Raw genomic sequence first — 11059 nt, forward strand, 5'->3', positions numbered from 1 at the left:
GAAGAGGAGGTGGGAGAGGTGGTGGAGGAGGAGGTGGAGGCGCAGGAGCATGAGGAGAAGGAGGTGTAGGAGGTGGAGGTGGAGGTGGATGGTGGAGGAGGTGGAGCTAGAGCTAGATGAGGTCTTTGAGGAGGAGGACAGGGAGGAGGAGGAGAAGGTGGTGTTGGTGGATGAGGTGGAGGTGAAGGTGGAGGTGGAGGTTGAGGAGGAGGTGTAGGACGTGGAGGTGGTGGTGGTGGAGGAGGAGAAGGAGGAGGAGGAGGTGGTGGTGGAGGAGGTGTATGTGGAGGTGGGGGAGGAGGAACTGGAGATTGAGGATGTGGTAGTGGAGGAAGAGGAGGAGGAGGAAGAGGAGGTGGTGGAGGAGGAGGAGGTAGAGGCGAAGGTGTTTGAGTAGGTGGAGTTAGAGGTTGAGGAAGAGAAGGTGGTGGAGGAGGAGGAGGTGGAGGCAGAGGAGGAGTAGAAGGAGTTGGAGGAGGAGGTGGTGGTGGTGGAGGAGGAGAAGGAGGAGGAGGAGGTGGTGGTGGAGGAGGAACTGGAGATGGAGGATGTGGTAGTGGAGGAAGAGGAGGAGGAGGAAGAGGAGGTGGTGGAGGAGGAGAAGGAGGAGGAGGAGGAGGTGGTGGAGGAGGTGTATGTGGAGGTGGGGGAGGAGGAACTGGAGATGGAGGAGGAGGAGGAAGAGGAGGTGGAGGAGGAGGAGGAGGCAGAGGCGAAGGTGTTTGAGTAGGTGGAGTCGGAGGTTGAGGAAGAGAAGGTGTTTGAGTAGGTGGAGTCGGAGGTTGAGGAAGAGAAGGTGGTGGAGGAGGAGGAGGTGGAGGCAGAGGAGGAGTAGAAGGAGTTGGAGAGGGAGGTGATGGAGGTGGAAGAGGTGGAGGTGTAGGTGGAGGAGGTGGACACTAAGGAGGAGGAGGTGGTGGTGGTGGTGGTGGAGGAGGAGGAGGCAAATATGGAGGTGTAGGTGGAGGAGGAGGAGGAGGTGGTGGTGGTGGTGGTGGAGGAGGAGTAGCTGGAGGTGGAGGTGGAGGAGGAGTCAGAGGTGGAGGTGGAGGTTGAGGTCGAAGTGGTTGTGGAGGTGTTGGTGAAGGAGGAGGAGGAGGTGGTCAAGGAAGAGGAGGAGGAGGAGGAGGTGGCTGGTGAGGTGAAGGTGGAGAAGGAGGAGGAGGAGGTGGAGGTGGTGGTTGAGGACATGGAGGAGGAGGTGTACATGTGCGTGTATGTCGATGTGGAGGAGGAGGAGGAGCAGTAGAAGGGGTTGGAAGTGGAGGTAGAGGAGGAGGAATAGGAGGAGGAGGAGGAGGAGGTGGAGGTGGAGGTGGAGGTGGAGGTGAAGGAGGAGGAGGAAGAGGAAGAGGAAGTGGCGCAAGAGGAGGAGGTAGAGGTGAAGGTGTTGGAGGAGGTACAGGTGGTGACAAACGAGGTGGTGTATGATGAGGAGGAGGTGGATTTGGAGGAGGAGGTTGAGGAAGAGGAGGAGGAGAATGTGGAGGTGTTGGAAGAGGTGGAGGCGGAGGAGGAGGAGGAGGTGGCGCAGGGGGAGGAGGAGGTTGAGGATAATGTGGAGGAGGTGGTTAAGATGGAGTTGGTGGTGGAGGTGGAGGTAGAGGGGGTGGAGGAGGAGGTGGTGGTGGAGGTGGAGATATGTAAGTTAATTTAAGATTCATGTCTTCAATTCAAAGATTAAATTTTCACTCTCTCCTCCATTGTTGGAAATGAAAGGTAGACTCTCAAGAATCTAGAACATATCTTTTCACATACATATTATCCTACAATTAAATGATAACTAATTCATTAAGATATGATATCTTGTGCAATAATTTGAACCATTCTTCCCTTAGTCACTTTAACACTCCTAATACTCATTTTATTGTTTAATGAGTTTGTGTTAATATATTTTTTTATCATATAGGAAATTAATTTCATTACATATTTTTGTCTTTTAGAGGTGATATTATAGTAAAGCTTTGTTCACCTAATTAATAAACAACATCATTTTAAATTATGTAGTACTAAAAAAATTCAAACATAAAACTTTTTATTTTTATTTTTTTCCATTAGAAAAAACTAAACATTCTTACATTAATCATAAAATGCCTTACATGATCTTAGTTCATGATCTAGTCAATATGCTTTTCTATTGTCCAACAACATACCTCTCATTTTCTCTTAATTAACTACATTGGATATCTCATCAAATTTGAAAGAGAAAAATTTAATTTTCAATATTTCTACAAGATTTCACATGCTACAATTTAACTAATATGTGTTATACTTTGGATCACATAACTTATAGTTGTTTCAATTTCCAATTGAATTGAATGATACACATTATAAGTGAGAAAAACAATTTAATATAGTTCTTGGCCCTAGACAGTTGCAACTAGAGAATATGAATACAAATTACCTGTTTGTATGTGTTGTGAATGCTACTCAATATTATATTGAAATAACTATTTTCCACTCAATTTATACGCAACTTCACTGACTTACTAGTTTTTGTTTCTTGTAAATCCCACTTAATATTATACTCATGTGAAAGGTTTCTACTGAAATTCTTTGCAATTTTGCAAACTTTGTATTATATTGAAGTTATATTGAAGCAGCATGTTTACTCAAATTCTGTGCAATTGTACGGGCCTCCTAAAATATGAATACACTATTAATTTTTTCTCACACTAGTGAATCACACGTGTAGCTTGTCACGATGTAAACTAGGTCCCTGAGGTCCTTCATTAGTGAAATGATAGTAGTTGTGCATCCGTGGCGATGAAAGATATCGTGTCACGATGTAAGTTAGGTCAGTGAGATTCCTCATTAGTGAACTGATAGTAGTTGTCTATCCATGGAGATGAAAGATCTCAGCTTAAACCTCACACATTCCAAGTTTACTCTCCTCAAAATTCTTAAGTAAAATACTGTATATACAAAGTATCAAAAATTCCACCTTAAATTCAAATTGAAATTGAACCACATTCCAAAAGCATAACACCAGAAAAGGCGTATGCCAAGATTATTTCATAAAATACGTACTATTTACCATTTACCGAATATCAAAGAAATTCAACCACATTCCAAATTTGTGCTCACATTCCAAATTTGCACCGAATGTGAAGAGAATTTACGCAATTGCTTTGCACGAGAATTTCAAGAAAAGCATCTTACGTTTTTCCGTTATATACGTTGATCTGGTCCTTTAAGGATCACAAATTTTTTGAAATACACGAGGGATGGCCTGGAAATACATGAGGTTGTTACTGAAGGTAAAGAAATGAATACTGTCAATTATGTTGAATGCGTGAACACCAAAGAAGAAGACCACAAAGGGCCTGTGCCAGGATTACTTTATCCACTATCAAAGATTTTGTCTTAAATTCAAATTCAATTTGAACACTAAACATTCAAATTTTGGGCCGACATGGATAGATGACGTGGTTTCCAATTTTTCCCCGACGTGGATAGATGACTTCTTGAAAAGAATCTCAATAAATTTCAAGAAACGCATGTTAGGATTTTCTGTTTAGACGTTGATCTACTCCTTTAACTGATCACATCTTTTTTGAAATACACGAGGGATGGCCTAGGATCCGCTCTTTCAACGGATCACAACTTTTTTGAAATACATGAGCGATGGCATGGGATCCGCTCCATTAACTCTCTGTTGGTTCCTCTGTTTCTGTCTAAATTGTGTCTCTGTTGTGTGTCTGTACCCTGTAGCATTTGATGGAGAAGAGCCTAGATGTTTCATCATTTGCATTTGCAGTAAAATTTCTCGTCGTCTTGTGTAGGATATTTGATTATATTTGAAGTGGAAGTGCTTCCTCTTGTCGATGTATAAGTCTGTGACTCTATGCCTATGGGTCTGTCCTTCTATTTTTTCAGAACATATGTTATTTAAATCTGAATTTGACCAAGAAGATCAGCGAATGAATGAATGAAAGCCGACCCAGGGATGCATGGAGTTGATGTCTCTAGTAAATAAACACTCAGGGATGCATGGAGTTGATGTCTCTAGTAAATAAACACTCTAATGGGTAGCAAAGGCTCGTGAAGTACACATGTATATCTTTTATCTCTCTTCCTTTTCATTATCTTTTGCGTTGATTGCTTCGTTCCTTGTCTTTTGCATTTGATTGTTTCTTTTGCATTGATTGCTTCTTTAGTATGCCCGTGGGTCTGTCCTTTTGTTTTGTCAAAACGGATTTTATTTAAATCTGAAGTCGACCAAGAAGATCAACGAATGAATGGATGAAAGTCAATGTCATGAATGAATGAAATTCGATGTCATGAATGAATGATATCTTTTGCGTTGATTGCTTCGTTCCTTGTCTTTTGCATTGATAGCTTCTTTCGTATGCCCGTGGGTCTGTCCTTCTGTTTTGTCAGAACGGATTTTATTTAAATCTGAAGTCGACCAAGAAGATCAGCGAATGAATGGATGAAAGTCAATGTCATGAATGAAAGAAAGTCGATGTCATGAATGAAAGTCGACCCAGGGATGGATAGAGGTATTTACACGGGGGAGCGGTAAGAGTCATATTGGTTACAACCATATTGAAAGGTATATTTCTTTTATTTATTGTATATTCATAATTATATGACTTATTCTCTCGTTTTGGTTGCATAGATTAGAGCATAATTTTCAATTTTCATATCTTTTGTTTTTATTACAATTCCTCTTCACTACCTGTGTGGCCCAATGTTTTTAATTCCTCCTTCACTACCTGCATGGCCCAATGTTTTCAAATATTGATGCTCTGTTGTTATTGCTCCCTATCTCATTAATCTCTTATCTACTTGTCTTTTAATCTTAATTGTTATCCACTAATCACATTAGTTCCTCTTTTTTTCGTTTTAATTGCTCTTTTTTTTTTTTTCTTTCCATATTCTAAATTTGTTCTTGGTCCCTCATCCTTTAATCTTAATTGTTATTCAACAATCCCATTAATACTCTTAATTTTTTTGTTTTCTTTCCATCTTCTAGATTTGTTCTTGGTCCCTAATAGCATTAATTACATATTAATAATCTAATGTTATTAATGGATTTTTTTCTTAATCTTGATAAGCAATTCCATTAATCTTATTGCAATGTTTTTTGTCATAAAGCCTCACTTGCTCCTCTTCCCACAATATATGGGGAAAGCTTCTGGGAAATTTAAAAAATCCTTCCGTCTGCAATCCCTAGCGTTTTGGCATATTTCCAGTCCAATCCTCGGGAAACAGAGGGCGTGGATCAAAGTCTCTCTCAACTACTTTGTTGAGAGATAACAGCTGGAAAACGAAATTAAAACCCGATATAAAACGTTGAAAATCCAACGTAATATAAATAGGATTTTAAAACTATATCTATTTATTGCCTCGCACATGTAAGTTAAGTTGCATGCATATAGAACCAATGCAAGTGATTGTTAACCGATTTCAGTTTATGAATTTATTAGATAATTATTGCGAAAGAGGGAAAGGGGGAGGGGAAGAGAGTGGGAGAGGGAGAGGGGGAGAGAGAGGGAGAGGGGGAGGGGCAAGGGAGAGGGGGAGAGAGAGGGAGGGGGAGGGGCAAGGGAGAGGGAGAGGGAGAGCGGAAGGGAGGGAGAGACAAAGAAGGAGGGATGGGGAGAGAGATGGAGAGAGAGATGGGGAGGGAGGGGGAGAGAGAAGCGGTGGTAGGGAAGGGAGGCAGGGAGAGAGAGAGAGAGGAGGAGAGAGAGATTGGGGAGAGAGGAGGATAGGGTCAGGGAGAGGGGAAGTGAGAGAGAGGGGGGAGGGAGAGAGAGAGGGAGAGGGAGGGAGAGGGGGAGATAGGGAGATAGTGGGAGAGATAGAGATAGAGGAAGAGGGAGAGAGGGAGGGAGGGAGGTGGAGGGAGAAGGGTTGGTAGGAGGAGTGATGGGAGGGGGAGAGAAAGGGTGGGATATTTGGGGAGAGAGGAGGATAGGGTGAGGGAGAGGGGGAGGTAGAGGTATGTGGGGGGGGGGCGAAGAGGGGGAGTCGGTGAGGGAGAGAGAGTGAGAGGGGGAGAGGGATAGGGGGAGGGGAAGAGAGTGGGAGAGGGAAAGGTAGAGAGAGAGGGAGAGGGGGAGGGTTAAGGGAGCATTTACTAAAGTGTTATAAACCCTAAACCCTAATCCCTAAACCCAAAACCCTAAATACTAAGAATTTTATAAGATTTTAAAAAGACTTTTGTAAATTTTATTTATGTGTTTATTCAAAAGATTTACTAAAATGTTATAAACCCTAAACCCTAAACCATAAATTCTAAACCCTAAACCCCATCCCTAAATCTTAAACTGTAAACCCTAAACCCTAAGTATTTTATAACATTTTAAAAAGTGTTATGTAGCTTTTATTTAAGTGTTTATTAAAATAATTTACTAAAGCGTTATAATATCTAAAACCTAAACTCTAAACATTAAACCCTAGACGTCAAACCCTAAACCCTAAACAACAAAACCTAAACCATAAACCATAAACCCTAAGCATTTTATAACATTAAACCATAAACCCTAAATCCTAAGCATTTTATAACATTAAACCCTAAACCATAAACCCTATACTGTAAACCCAAAACCTAAGCATTTTATAACATTTTAAAAAGTGTTTTGAAAATTTTATTTAATTGTTTATTAAAAACATTTACTAACGAGTTAAAAATATTAAACCCTAAAACCTAAATCCTATATCGCTAAACTTTAAACCCTAAACCCTAAATACAAAACAGTAAACCCTAAACCTTAAACCCCAAACGCTAAACCCTAAACCCCAAACCCTAAACCCTAAAACCTAAACACTAAGCATTTTATAAAATTTTAAAAAGTTTTTTGTAACTTTTATTTAAGTGTTTATTAAAAGAATTTACTAAAGTATTATAAAGCATAAATCCGAAATCCTTAACTCTAAATCCTAAAGACTAAGCATTTTATAACATTTTAAAAACCATTTTGTAACCCTAATCCCGAAGAATTTTATAACACCAAGCATTTTATAACCCTAAACCCTAAAGCCTAAGAATTTTATAACATTTTACAAACCATTTTGTAACTTTTCTTCAAGTATATATTAAAATCATTTACTAAAATTTTATAAACACTAAAACCTTAACTATAAACCTTAAACCCTAAACACAAAACCCAAAACCCAAAACCCTAACCCCTAAACCATAAACATTTTATAACAATTTAACAAGAATTTTGGAACTTTTGTTTAAGTGTTTATTAAAAACATTTACTAAGGTCTTATAAACCCTAAAACTTAAACTCTAAAGCCTAAAGCCTAAACCCTAAACCCTAAACCTGAAACCCAAAACACTAAACCCAAAAACTTAAGAATTTTTTAACATTTTAAAAAGAATTTTGTAAATTTTATTTAAGTGTTTATTAAAAAGAATTTACTAAAGTTTTATAAACTCTAAACCCTAAACCCTAAACACTAAACCGTCAATCATAAATCCTAATCCCTAAACCCTTATTAAAATAATTACTAAATTGTTATAAACCATAAACCCTAAACCCTAAAACCTAAACCTCGAACCCTAAACTCCAAACCCTTAAATCTAAACCCTAAACACTAAGCATTTAATAACATTTTAAAAAGTGTTCTGTAAATTTTATTTAATTTTTTATTAAAATCATTTAGTAAGTTGTTATAAACGCTAAACACTATACCCTAAACCCCAAACCCAAAACCATAAAGCCTAAACCCTAAACCCCAAACCCTAAACCCTAAACCTTAATCATTTAATAACATTTTAAAAAGTGTTTTGTAATCTTTTTTAAGTGTTTATTAAAATCAGTTAATAATGTTTTATAAACGCTAAACCATAAACCCTAAACCCCAAGCATTTTATAAAATTTTTGAAAGCGTTTTGTAACTTTTATTTAAGTGTTTATTAAAAGAATTTACTAAATTGTTATAAACCTTAAACCATACACCCTAAAACCTAGACCCCAAAACCTAAACCTTAAACCCTAAACCCTAAGCCCTAAACCCTAAACCATAAACCCTAAGAATTTTATAACAATTTAAGAAGAATTTTGTAACTTTTATTTAAGTTTTATTAAAAGAATTTACTAAAGTGTTATAAACCCTAAACCATAAATACAAAACCCTAAACCCTAAACCCTAAACACAAAAACATAAACCCTAAACCCCAAAATGTAAACCCTAAACCCTAAACCCCAAACTCCAAACCCTAAACCCTAAACCGTAAACCCTAGACCCTAACCATTTTATAACATTTTAAAAATTGTTTTGTAAATTTTATTTAAGTGTTTATTAAAAGAATTTACTAAAATGTTGTAGACCTTGAACATTAAACCCTAAACCTAAACCCAAAACCCAAACCTTAAACCCTAAACCCTAAACCCTAAACCTTAAATCCCAAACCCTAAACCCTAAACCCTAATCATTTTATAACATTTTAAAGAGTATTTTGAAAGTTTTGTTTAAGTGTTTCTTAAATCATTTACTAAAGTCTTATAAACCCTAGTTCTGAATAATCCACCCAAGCTTTAACCCTCGCATTTCAAAAAAGGGGCTACAATATGATTACATCAAGAAGATATGGATGATCTAGTGACTATGTTGTGAGAATGACGACACTCTCCCCATTTTATAAGATAGGTCAGTTACGCAAATAATAGGAAATGGATCAATTGTGCAACAACCTAATATAATTTATTACAATATATCCACATGAGCGTAGTTTAGTGAAGATGTACAAGTGTCATGTGGTGGCTGGAAGCCACCTCCAATGTTTCGTGGTCCTAATCTAAGGATCCACATTTCAAGCACTCCTCGTGGAATGGTTTTGTACTCTATAAAAGAGGATCGAAGCTTTAATTCTCCTCATCATGTCCTAATTCAAAAGAATTCCAAGTATTACACTCTCCAGGAAAGAATCCCTCAATACAACCATTAGCATCTTAGACTATGACATGTGCTTGTAGTGATCCTAGGGAGGAGTGATTTTACTCCTAGTGCAGTTTATGATGATCCAGACTTATGTAGGAATGCAACAAAATAAAAATATAAAAATAAACGTAGATTTGAAGTAGAAATAAAACTTCATGTCATTAATATCAAAGAATTGAAATATGCTTACCTACAAAATGGAAATAAACTAGCTTGGGCAATGGTATCTTATCTCAAAGAAGAGATGCGGTGGCTACATGTTGCAGTTACTCCTCTAAAGCTCCAACAATCGTTCTAGAATATATCAATAATAAATGTACATAGTAACCATTTTAGGGTGGGTTACAACTATGGCTACAAAAGTTCACAATATATATACGAGGTTTTATTAGATGACATAAACATCAAAACTATGTCATATTATATTAACACTAAAATTTAAACCTTAATAATTTTTAGGGTGTGGTATAGCTATGGCCTCAAAATATCAACTGCATCGTAAGACACATGTTTTAATGGGCATGGCTATTTAAATTGTAACACATATTTTAGAGTAAGAGGCACACATTAATATCAATGTTAATAGTAATATTAACATTAATGATAATACTAATATTAATATATTAACAATAATATTAATATGTATTATATTAGTATTAATATTTGAACATTAATATTAATATATATTATATTTACTAATATAAAAAATTATATGTTGTTATTTATATTACTTATATTAATGCTTTAACGTAATGATATTAATAAATAATAAATAATAAATAGTATTGATATTCATAAATTATGGTTTTATATATTACTTAATAATCAAACTATTAATACTTCATGTGGCTTAATACATTAATAAATGATTAATTACAACTTACTATAATTTGTTAGTGTTTAATAAGATTGAAAATGATGAATTATAATCAATTAAAGATAACAGTTAATTATTGCGTTATCCAAATATATCAAATTATTACAAAATATATCAAAATTATTACATTTAAAAATATTATTACATAATAATTATTATATGAAATTATTATGAATGTATTAACCTTATTATTAATAGCATTAATCTTAATATTGTATTGTCAATATTATATTTTTTTTATTATTATTAATGTCTAAAATGTAACTATTATGAACATTATTTATGAATATTAATGATAATACATAAATGTTACTAATTAACTTTTATTAATGTTATTATTATAGCTTAATTGTTATTAATATCATAAATATTTCTAATAATGTATAATTTTTTATATATTAATATATGTGTAATATTTGTATTTATAGATAATAATATATTAATGATAAACCTAATTTTATAGAGTATATTTACTAAAAATATTTTATTAAGTTTATTTTACTAATAATAGATTTATTGAGTGTGATTTCATATATTAGTTAATATTATATGGTGGATGAAAGAATAACTTCAGCGTAAATCACATGTAGACAGACATTTGTCGACGCGTTTCGAACCAACTAGTGTGGTTCATTGTTAGGACAAGTTGAAGAAACAGATCAAGCTTAGCATGTTAAATAGCCTAAGCAGGTTTTGACCTTAGGACCTAGGTCAAATTATTATTTATTAATTTAATATTATTATTATTTTTATTATTTTTATTATTTTTTTATTATTTCCATAAAAAATAATAATAATATTAATATTAAATTAATAAATAATAATTTGACTTGGGTCCTAAGGTCAAAATTAGCCGTTAGTCAATTTAGCCATTGGAGACTCTGCTCAGACTATTTAACATGCTAAGCTGGATCTGTTTCTTCAACTTGTCTTGACGATGAACCACACTAGTTGGTTCGAAACGCGTCGACAAATGTCTGTCTACATGTGATTTACGCCGAAGTTATTCTTTCAAATATTATGGATCACAGAAGCCTCAATTCAATTATATGGTGGAATTATGTTTTAATATGCTAATTTTTATTTAAAAATATAGATTCTTAATAATTATTATTTTAATTAATTATATTTTTTAATATTTGTATTTTTAATATAAAATCTATTAACATACTATTATTGTAATAGTCAAAGAAACCAAACTTTTTTTTATAAAAAATCTTCAATCGCTCACATTAAAGAGTTGTTAACTTCCATCTTTATAAGATAAGTATGTACCTT

This window comes from Pinus tabuliformis, chromosome J, assembly GCF_031772625.1.
Source record: "Pinus tabuliformis cultivar Carrire ecotype Pingquan chromosome J, CPIR1, whole genome shotgun sequence".
NCBI classification, from domain to species: domain Eukaryota; kingdom Viridiplantae; phylum Streptophyta; class Pinopsida; order Pinales; family Pinaceae; genus Pinus; species Pinus tabuliformis.